Genomic DNA, 11,645 nt, shown 5'->3' with positions numbered 1-11,645 from the left:
ATTGAAAGTCAAGTATGGATGGTAATGGCGATTTCTACAATGATTTTCCAAACTTTAAAGTTCTCAAAAATAAAGTTTCAAATTGACTGTGATGAAATCAATTCTCAAAAGGAAATAAATGTACCAAAACAGTGAACTAGTGACAATGGCCCAGTATCCTTACTGTTGTATGAAAAAGAAAATAAAAATTGAACTCAAAGCAACTCAAAGACTAAAAGAAAAGCAAACTAAATCACACTACTTCAACCCACATTCTGACCCTTCACCTTTCGACTCGCTCCGGCTATAGGAAGTAATCATAAACAAGCTGAGTAATATGATATCTAAATTGCAGGAAATCGAATTGCATAAAAGGAAACTAAGATTTAACTACTCATTCATATTTCAATTCTTGAAAATGATATAAGTAATTTAATCTCTAACTTGCAGGAAAGCAAACTAAATCATACTACATCAAATAATATTCTGATTCCTCACTAATTGAGTCGCTTGGCTATAGGAAGGAAATCATAAACAGATGAGTAATATGATATCTAAGTGGTAGAAAAGTAAATAAGCAAAGCAAAACTAAAAGAAATGACAATGCTAGAATTAAAACTCAGTAAATGAAAATCAGCAGAAAGGACAAGATGATCTCATGTCAGTAGTCATTGAAAATATGTAAATTTGCCCGGGTTGCCTACAAAAACCTGTAAGAAAAGCACTGATCAGCTAACAGTTATGAGAAAACATAAAAGGAAATATGGACAGCAGTTAATCATGAACATCTGAACAGCGTAATATATACAAGCTAATGATTATAAAAGCAGTAAATGAAAGCAAGTAAGAAACTATACAGAGCCTTGGTGTACAGGGGCCCTCTGTAACCTCAACCAATCAGTACTCAGTCACAAATCGAATTCAGGAATGTTGTCTTCTCATATATTAAAGTGCAGTAATAAGACAAGAGTGAAGCACAGTACAGTGGGCTTATAATAACAGTCAAAATTACATCTGAAAAACTAACTATCCAATGTATACCAACGCGTTATTTATAAGTGAAAATGTTGCAACTAATTCCTAGATTCTACGTTGTCAAACAGACACGTAAATCTCCACGGCCTGAGATCTAGCGGTATGGTAATCATGACAGTTAAATCCATGGAGTGGTGGCTGCTTGATTCAGTTCATGGGTTGATCCACAGGTGTGCCAATACCTCTGGAAATTGAGGATCATGCCACGCAAACCTTCACGTGGGCAAAACAGAGCCGTGCCACCACAAAACTCTTGGTTTGACCCCTCCTTTGACCATCTTTGACCATGACTGTTTATGAGTGATTTGGCTGAACAGAGGGGACACGCTCCATGTACATGTCACTTGCAGCTTGCCCATGCGGTCGGTTTCTCCATTGGACACCTGTAACATAGTCTTTAACAAAATGGCTGCGGAAAGTGACAAGTTTCCGCAGCTGCTTGAACAAAAATCTAAATCAAACAGCAGCCATAAACATAGTTAGGAAACCATTTCATAAGCTATTTTTAGACTAATATGCAATGATTTGACAGCTTGGTGGATCAAGTAAATGGAAAAGAAGGCTGAAAAGGTATATAGGGAAGTGCAGGTTTGGGACTCAACATACCCCCACTGTGAAGGTGTTGCATGTCCTCATGCAACCAAAATTTAGTCATTCCCCTCTAATCCATATGTTCTGAAGCTTTTGCTAGGACATCTAGCCCTCTTTTCTTCTTCTTTGGTGCTACCACCATCCTGGGTTTCCTTATTAGACATCTGAATTTGAGATTGATCAATGCTCTGCTCAACTTTCTGCACTTTTTCTTCAGTTTCTTGTTTTTCTTTTTCCATAGTCCCAAATGAAGCATAGTGTTATCATGAATAATTTTATCTACTTTTCTCTGCTCCTTGAGTGTTTCATTCTCTTGCTTGATATGCTTGTTTAGAACCTCTAATTCAAATTCCTCTTTCTTTAAGGACTGAACTTGTGCATCTGGTGTCATGTGGGGTAGAGTGGTACTCGGACCTGCAGCTGATTTTTCTAAAGATTCCAAGTAGTCATATACCTCTTGTTGATTGGGATCTATTTCAGGTGTCTTTCTTGGACTGAGTTCAAAATCTTGTGGAGGAGGAGGACTGCTCTCTAGCTCTGGCCGTGAAGGGCTTTCATCATGTGGAGGAATAGTTTCAATACTTGGCTGAGGACGAGGTGGACTACAGCCAGCTAGAGGTTTCTAGGGTGTCTCTGCACTCAAGTCAATGAAGTGGGGCCATTTTACTTGTGTTTTACTCCCCTTTCCTCTTAGCTTGGTGCTTCTCCTTAAGTATGGTGGACTAGTACTCCCTTCTTGTATACTCTGTTTCCCTTTTTCCTTTTTCTTTGCTGTAGCAGCCTGTTCTTGAAGATGCACTAATCTCTCCGACAGTGGTTGATAATCCTCCTCTATGGATGTCTCAGGTGATTGGTAGACTTCTTGGATGGTTCTTTTGCCTTTCTCTTTTCTCTATTTCTTGTCTTTAGTTTTGTTCTCTCTTTTTGACCAACTTCTTGAGTTTCTGTAGTAGGGGAGTCTTGGACTATGGTACTCTTTTCTTTTCTCCTACTTTTTCTTGGTGTCTTTGGTGTACTACTTTCAGAGGCCTCAGGTGGCTCTTGAAAGTAGTTTCTTATCAAGAATTGTTCCCAGGTATCTTTGTTTTTCTTTAGTTGGTCCTCAATGAGAAGTTTTACAAATCCATGATGATATAGATGAGGTTCTATATTGCCTATGTGTTTTTGGACTGTAATACTCATCTTCTACAAACTCAACAGTAAGAAATAAGGCAAATTAAGAGTTTGACTCTCTAAGAAATTCATCAACAGTCTAGCATGGTACATGTACATTGAACCAAAGCGTCCTTCGCAAGTGATAAATTTTTGGATTACTAACAGCAGACTGGCCCATTCTTCTTTCAATGCATGAACAGAAATTCCTTTAGTAAACACAGTGGTGTCCATACCTGGGTTTCTTAGCATAATTCTCCATGCCTGTTCATCCACGCTTTTGTTTTTGAACCATCGCTCACCTTCCTGGGGTAAGCCTATGGCAGCTGCTACTGTTGTTTCAGTCACTGTGAGCTTCAAGTCTCAAATCTCCACCATTTGGTCATCGAAAGACCGTGCAAAAGCTTTGGTTACCTCTTTATTATAGCCTTTAAACTTTTGGATGAAGCGTAACCATTTGGCTTTCTTCAGAAAATCTTTTGCTTGAGGGTAACCTTCTAAATATTTCGGTCCTTCTGGTTCTGCCCTTAGTAATTTTCCCATTATTTCCTCTGTTTTGAATTTCAACTGAGAATTCAATTGCGTGTGAGGTTTTAGCAGAGGGAAGGTGGCTCGGTTGCAGGGTTTATGGCAAAATGCAGTGGCTGCAATCGGTAGTAGGTAACGGGAATGCTTTGGATTACAGGCGGAACAGAGGATGAGAAGCCGCAAATGAGTTCACAAGTTGAAATGCGTGTATGTGAAGAGGATGATCTTAATAGAATGGTAAGTGGGAGTGAAGTCGAGATTTTTGAATTAACGGCTGCGTACGAAATATTACACGTTTTAATGGATGGCTGCGGGAAATGCGATGGAGAGGAGTTGTAATGGGATAGGTCACATCTCATGAGTATAGATGGTAAATGAAAGTGCATTCAACTTGAGTTTAAACCCGAAAATCAATCATGAGACCGTTAAGAAATGAATGCATGGTGTGTGGAATAATATCGTGGAATAGGAGTGGGTAATGGAGCTATCGTACCAAATCATTGCACATAGTAGAGCTTTTATGGTTTGATAACTATGCATAATCATGACTTTAATTGCTATTTGATAAAAAAAAATTGCTCATACCTTTGGAAACCTTGTCATTTCTTGCTCATAGCTTTTACCCAACTGCTCTTCCTTGATGTCTTGGAGATGCTCCATGTCTTCATAGCATTTGCTCAATTACACCTGCATTTTCATGATTATTGCACTAACATTTTGACTTTGAAAAACAGAGTGGTGGTAGCTGCGGAAATCGTTTCTGGCTATGGAAAATGTTTCTGGCTGCGGAAACTGCTTCCAGCTGTGGAAACTGGGACAGCACCCACTTAGCTGAACAAAGATGGTTAGAAAGAACTAACTGAGTAAAAATAGTCCTGAAAGGGACTTTTATTGATGAAATGAAAATGAAATGAGTGGAATGGATTGAAAGTGAAGCGGAGTGAAGTGAAATGAAAATGAGAATGAAATGGAGATGGAGTGAAATGGAAAATGAGGTGGAATGAAGATGGAAAAAGAAGGAGAGGAGAGATTTTTTTTTGGAAAATATAGAGTGTCAGGTGTCCCTGATTTTCACTCTATATTTTCTGTATAGGATCGCAAATCTATGATTGGTTTTCAGGCTTATACAATTTTTTTTTTTTTTTCAACTAAAAGAAGCAAAGGCTAGGCTGGTGGGGAAGAAGGATTCTTCTCCACCAGCCTTATTGCAGAATTCTCTTGGAACATTTTGACAAATTCTTCTTTTGAGAGTGGCGTATGATAAATTTTTAATCGATGGCCATTCACAATAAGAGGAGTTTGAAATTCATCAATGGTCTTGATTCTTACCGCTCCATTGTTAAAGACTTTGTCAATCCCATATGGCCCAAGCCAATGGGTCTGAAATTTACCTTTGAAGTCTTTAAACTTGGAATCAAACAGTAGCGCCCAATCTCACTCTTGAAACTTTTTCTCTTTGATATATCTGTCATGCCATTTAGCTCTTTGATGTTGAACTAGATCAATCCTTAAAATTGCTTCTTGTCTGATCTCATCTAGCTCATTCAGCTACTCCATTCTGTGCTTTTGGGCTTCTGATAGATTCATCCCCAATTGGACTACCATCTTGAAAGTCTTGACTTGAAACTCAATGGGGAACAGGACTTCTTTCCCATAAACAAGTTCATAGGGAGAATGTCCTGTTGTATTCCTCCATGTAGTTCTGTAGGCCCACAAGGCTTCAGGAAGCCTCTCTGCCCAATCTCTTCTGTGTAGATGGACAGTTTTGGTGATGATGCTCTCAAGAAATTTGTTTGTAGACTCCACTTGGACATTTGCTTGCGGATGGTAAGGAGTAGAATTTCTGTGTTTGATTTTGTATTCTTCCATCAGCTTCTCCATCAAGTTAGATGTAAATTGACTTCCCTGATCTGTCACAATTTATCTTAGGACACCAAAACGAGTAAAAATATCCTCATAAAAAAAATGAACAATTGAACTTCAAGTGGCAGAAGGCAATGCTTTGGCTTCTACCCATTTAGTGACATAATCAGTGCATACCAATATATACTTCTTCTGTTTAGATGGTGGATTAATGGGTCCAATGAAATCTAAAGCCCATTTTTTAAAGGGTTTGATGAGTACCTGTGGTTGTAATGGCATTTCATTTGAAAGAGTCGGTCTCCCAACTCTTTGGCAGCTGTCACACCTTCTGACATATTTTTTTGCATCTTTGAAAAGGGAAGGCCAATAATATCCTAAAGAAAGGATTTTATAGGTCGTCCTTTTGTCAGCAAAGTGTCCACCGCATGGTTCATCATGACATTCCTTGAGGATGTCAGGCATTTCATCTTCCCGAACACATCTTCTGATCACACAATCTAGCCCTGTTTTAAACAATTCATTAGAAATCCATGAATAATTCGAACTCTCCTGAATAATTCTTCTTTTTTCACTAGGAAATAAATGTGGAGGTAGCTTCCTTGTAACCAAATAGTTAGCAATATCTGCATACCAAAGAGTCTTAGTAGTTACTGCAAATAAATATTCATCTGGAAACTTATCCTCTACAGGAGAATCTTCATTAGTATTTTGGATTCTAGACACGAAATCAGCTACTGTATTTTGTTTCCCTGGTCTATCCAACACAGTAATATTGAATTCTTGTAAAAGTAAGAGCCATCTTGTAACTCTGCCATTAGTAACAGGTTTGTTCATTAGATATCTAATTGTAGAATGATCAGTATGGACAAAAGTTTCATATCCTGTTATATAATGTCTAAACTTATTGATTGCATGAACAACAGCCAAGAACTCTTTTTCAGTCACAGTATAGTTTAACTCGGTGGGAGTTAAATTTTTACTGGTGTAGTAAATGGCATAATGAACTAAATCCTTTTGACCCAACACAGCTCCTAGAGTTGTATCTGAAGCATCTGTAGAAATATGGAAATGAAGTTTCCAATTTGGCCCTCTCAAAATGGGTGCTTCAGATATTCTTGTTTTCAAAGTTTCAAATGCAGATTGACAATCAGGATCCCATTTGAATTCACAGTCTTTTGTAAGTAATTTGAAGAGTGGAGATGCTATTCTGGTGAAGTTTTCGATAAATCTTCTATAGTATCCAGTAAACCCAAGGAAACTTCTAACATCTTTCTGACAATTTGGAATAGGCAACTTGAAGATGACTTCAACTTTTGATCTATCAACTTTAATCACATCCCCTGAAATATGATGTCCTAAAACAATCCCTTCAGTAAACATCATAAAGAATTTTTCATGACTCAACGAAAGGTTTGTCTCTTTACACCTTATAAGGACTTTTTCCAAATTCTCTAATGCCTCTTCAAATGAATTACCATAAACTGTAAAATCATCCATATAAACCTCTACACAATCATGGATTAGATCAGAAAAGATTCCTAGTACTGCCCTTTGAAATGTTGTGGGTGCATTACATAATCCAAAAGGAAGTACTCGGTAAGCAAAAGTTCCCTATGGATAGGTAAATGTGGTCTTATCTTGATCTTCAGGTGCTACCTGAATCTGATTATAGCCACTAAAACCATCCAAAAATGAAAAATACTTTTTGCCTGCTAAAGTATCTAATACCTTATCGATAAAGGGTAAAGGAAAGTGATCCTTCAAAGTTGCTTTGTTCAATTCCTTGTAATCAATGCATACCCTCCATTTACCATTCTTTTTAGGTACTATAACCAAAGGAGAAACCCATCGGCTATCTAAAATTGGATAAATGAAGTTTACATTGAGTAGTTTTTGGAGCTCTTCTTTCACTATCTCCCTAAGGTTTGGATTCATCCTTCTCTGACGTTGTCTAATTGGTCTACTGTTTTCCTCGATGTAGATGTGATGAATGCAAGTTTTAGGGTCAATACCTTTCATATCAGTATACTCCCATGCAAATGCAGTAGAATGTTTTTGCAAGATTTTGGTTAGCTCTCCCTGTTGTGATCTTTCCAAGTTTTTGTTGATATTCAATGTTTTATCTGGAAAGATCTCAATGGTGGAACTACCAAACTCTTCCATAGAGAAAAGAGACATTTGTCTAGATCATAGATACTCAATGTCAGAATCTAACTGAAATTGTGTGTGGTCATATTCTGAAGATGTTTCAAAATTTTCTAATGTGTTCAGAATTTGACTATCTTCACTGATTTCAGAAATGGTAAAGACAGGTTGTATAGTATCCTCATCATCAACCCACTCATTATCTCCTATTTCTGTAATTGCTTTTGCTGGAGGATACAGATTGAATTTCTTTGTCGAATTACCATCAGAAATATACTTCCTCCTAGATATAAGAAACTCTTGCCGAGTCTGTCACTAGTTGAAAATCCGGCTGACACGCCCAGGTGGTCGGCCGAAGTATCTATCACTGAAGAAAAACCATCTGAATCCATACCATACAAAATTCAAAAGGTCGAGGCGGCAGTTGACCCGGTCTTGCCTTCAGAGGTTCCATCTTCAGATGATACAATCACCGAAGAGAACAAGGATGACACCGTCCAAATTCTTTTCGTAAGCACAGACTCCGATGAACATGGGGGAAATTTACCCATTCCTTTACTGTAGGAAGGAAGTTCGTCAGAGTCGTACCCGACCGTCTATTTGATCCCACCTCCAAGCAACCTAGTTGTTTCCTTTGATTGGAATCTACTAGGCAGACCCCATTTACCGGCTAGTATACCATTCTGAATCATTGCTCAAATATATAGAATGGTTATGGCCGGTACCATCATAGATGAAGGGGCTTCTGTGAGTATCCTTTCCTTGACTGCTTGGAAATCACTTGGTTCGCCATCGCTTTTGCCTGAGATGAGAAATCTAACAGGCTTTGACAAAGGAACCAGTCGACCGTTAGGGATCCTTCCCAATGTGCCCATAACATTGAGAGGGAAAACTGTTCACATGAACGTAATGGTAGTCCAAGGACCCCTGGATTATAATCTACTCCTTGGGCGAGACTATATTTATTGCATGGGAGCCATTGTCTCATCACTCTTTAGAGTAATGTGTTTTCCGCACGAAGGAAGAGTGGTCAAGCTCGTAGACCAGCTTTCATTCCCCGGTTCACGCATAGCAAATATTCATATACCATCCCTGAATGGTCTTTTCACGCAAGGAATGTCTCATCAATCCCCAGTCCGTCCACCTGATGAGCGCGAGTAATTCAGGGGACATGACTGAAACCCAGGGGGTGTTTAGTCAATTTAGCGTGTCCTAAATTGCTATTTAAAATTTCAATCCGGGAGTCGTAAACTGCTGAAGTGAGGTGCACTGTATATGCAAGATAACCGATTTCTTAGTCTTTTGTCGTTTTTGAGTTTTTTAGTTTGTTTTTGGGTTTATCTTATGTGGATTCCCTAGTGTGAGATGGCAAAATTGAAAGTCAAGTATGGATGGTAATGGTGATTTCTACAATGATTTTCCAAACTTTAAAGTTCTCAAAAAGAAAGTTTCAAACTGACTGTGATGAAATCAATTCTCAAAAGGAAATAAATGTACCAAAATAGTGAACTAGTGACAATGGCCCAGTATCCTTACTACTGTATGAAAAAAAAAAAAACACTGAACTCAAAGCAACTCAAAGACTGAAAGCAAAGAAAACTAAATCACACTACTTCAACCCACATTCTGACCCTTCACCTTTCGACTCGCTCTGGCTATAGGAAGTAATCATAAACAAGCTGAGTAATATGATATCTAAATTGCAGGAAATTGAATTGCATAAAAGGAAACTAAGATTTAACTACTCATTCATATTTCAATTCTTGAAAATGACATAAGTAATTTAATCTCTAACTTGCAGGAAAGCAAACTAAATCATACTACATCAAATAATATTCTGATTCCTCACTAATTGAGTCGCTTGGCTATAGGAAGGAAATCATAAACAGATGATTAATATGATATCTAAGTGGCAGAAAAGTAAATAAGCAAAGCAAAACTGAAAGAAATGACAATGTTGGAATTAAAACTCAGTAAATGAAAATTAGCAGAAAGGACAAGATGATCTCATGTCAGTAGTCATTAAAAATATGTAAATTTTCCCAGGCTGCCTACAAAAACCCGTAAGAAAAGCACTGATCAGCTAACAGTTATGAGAAAACATAAAAGGAAATATGGACAGCAGTTAATCATGAACATCTGAACAGCGTAATATATACAAGCTAATGATTATAAAAACAGTAAATGAAAGCAAGTAAGAAACTGTACAGAGCCTTGGTGTATAGGCACCCTCTGCAACCTCAGCCAGTCAGTACTCAATCACAAACCGAATTCAGGAATGTTGTCTTCTCATATATTAAAGTGCAGTAATAAGACAAGAATAAAGCAGAGTACAGTGGGCTTATAACAACAGTCAAAATTACATCTGAAAAACTAACTATCCAGCATATACCAACGCATTATTTATAAGTGAAAATGTTGCAACTAATTCCTAGATTCTACGCTACCAAACAGACACGCAAATCTCCACGACCTGAGATCTAGCGGTATGGTAATCATGACAGTTAAATCCATGGAGTGGTGGCTGCTCGATTCAGTACACGGGTTGATCCATAGGTGTGCCAATACCTCCGGAAATTGAGGATCGTGCCATGCAAATCTTCACGTGGGCAAAACAGAGTCGTGCCACCGTAAAACTCTTGGTTTGACCCCTCCTTTGACCGTCTTTGACCATGACTATTTATGAGTGATTTGGCTGAACTGAGGGGACAAGTTCCATGTACATGTCACTTGCAGCTTGCCCATGTGGTCGGTTTCTCCATTGGACACCTGTAACATAGTCTTTAACAAAATGGTTGCGGAAACTTGAGCTGGCTGCGGAAAGTGACAAGTTTCCGCAGCTGCTTGAACAAAAATCTAAATCAAACAGCAGTCATAAACATAGTTAGGAAACCATTTCATAAGCTCTTTTTAGACTAATATGCAATGATTTGACAGCTTGGTGGATCAAGTAAATGGAAAAGAAGGCTGAAAAGGTATATAGGGAAGTGCAAGTTTGGGACTCAACAGGGGGCATGCACCCTAGTATGCTTCGGCTGGAAAACTCTAGGTATAGGGTAGGTTTCCGCGAGAGATATATGACTAGTCTGACACCCCCATTCGTAATTGGAAAAGGGGGTTGGACTGGAACAAGATTCCCTCGTCAAAGTTATGAGAGTGGAGGCGTCTGCACCATTCACCTTTGTCTATTTCGGTAGACATCGCCGAAGAAGTGTTTTGTTTGTGGTACAAATAGAACAATCTTTGGTAACCTAAAAGAGGTAGGCCTTTTTTGGAAAAACAAATGTTTTGTCTGCGAAATTGCGGGGTAACCTTGAAACTCTATGTCTCTATACCTGGGGGCATGCAAACCTTTTGGCATGCAAGCGAAGAGCGACCATTTATTTTTTTAAATTTGTAGGTCCTCTAACCCTTTAAACTCGTAGGATTGGTCGTTTCCTAACTTGCATAAAGAAAGGATGTGGGGCAAAGCTTTGAAATAATGTCGTTTTTATATATGAAACATTCTTATTATACGACTAGATTAATCGAGCAGTTTTAACACGGACTTCATGCTCGTTAAAAAATAAACATAAGCAATGAGCAAATGTTCCCCCCAGCGTTTAAGCTCATTAAAAAATGAACCAATTTTCGGTAAATAACCATCGTGAATGTAGTACTTTAGCCTTTGAAGCCTTGGTCGTGTTCTCATCATCACCTCCACTTTGTATTGGCCGATCATTCACCTCCACTCGATTGTTTACCCCTTTTGAGGAATAGCTGCGAAGAGTGATTCTATTAGCCATCCTTGTAACACTGCCGTGATTGGGAAATTCCAAACCTTACCTAGAATCAGCTCCTACCCGAATTTATCACTCATTCCTCAAAAAACGAGTCTCCTTTAAGCTCTTTTCAGCTGACTCGTAAAATATGAAAAGATTGACAAGCCATTGGCCTCTCCAGCTCGTTAAAGTGACTGGAAGTGCTATCCCTCCTTTAGATTTTAATCTTTTTGGACCTAAGGGATTATTACACAAAAAAATCGAGCGCTTGTTTTGTTCAGCTCGTTAAAAGTACCGAAAATTCATCCCTTCTGTATTGTTTTATACTTTTTCGGACCTAAGGGATTAGATGACGAAAAAGGATTTTTGGAGTTTCCTTTACGTCCCTTTTCAAACTCTCTAAAATTTAAAAGGACCGAGTTATCTTTGTCATTAAACTTGTTAAAACCTAATAGCGACAAACTTGTCCATAACAGACAAGAACGAGTTTCACTATCGCTAGGCTCGTTAAAACATAGTGATGGGTTTGCCCGAAGGGAAAATTATAGAACAAGCATATGTTATCCTCCTCAAGCTTGACAAAAATAAAGA

Source organism: Pinus tabuliformis, chromosome 9, assembly GCF_031772625.1.
Source record: "Pinus tabuliformis cultivar Carrire ecotype Pingquan chromosome 9, CPIR1, whole genome shotgun sequence".
Taxonomy (NCBI): domain Eukaryota; kingdom Viridiplantae; phylum Streptophyta; class Pinopsida; order Pinales; family Pinaceae; genus Pinus; species Pinus tabuliformis.
This window is presented reverse-complemented; position numbering follows the sequence as displayed.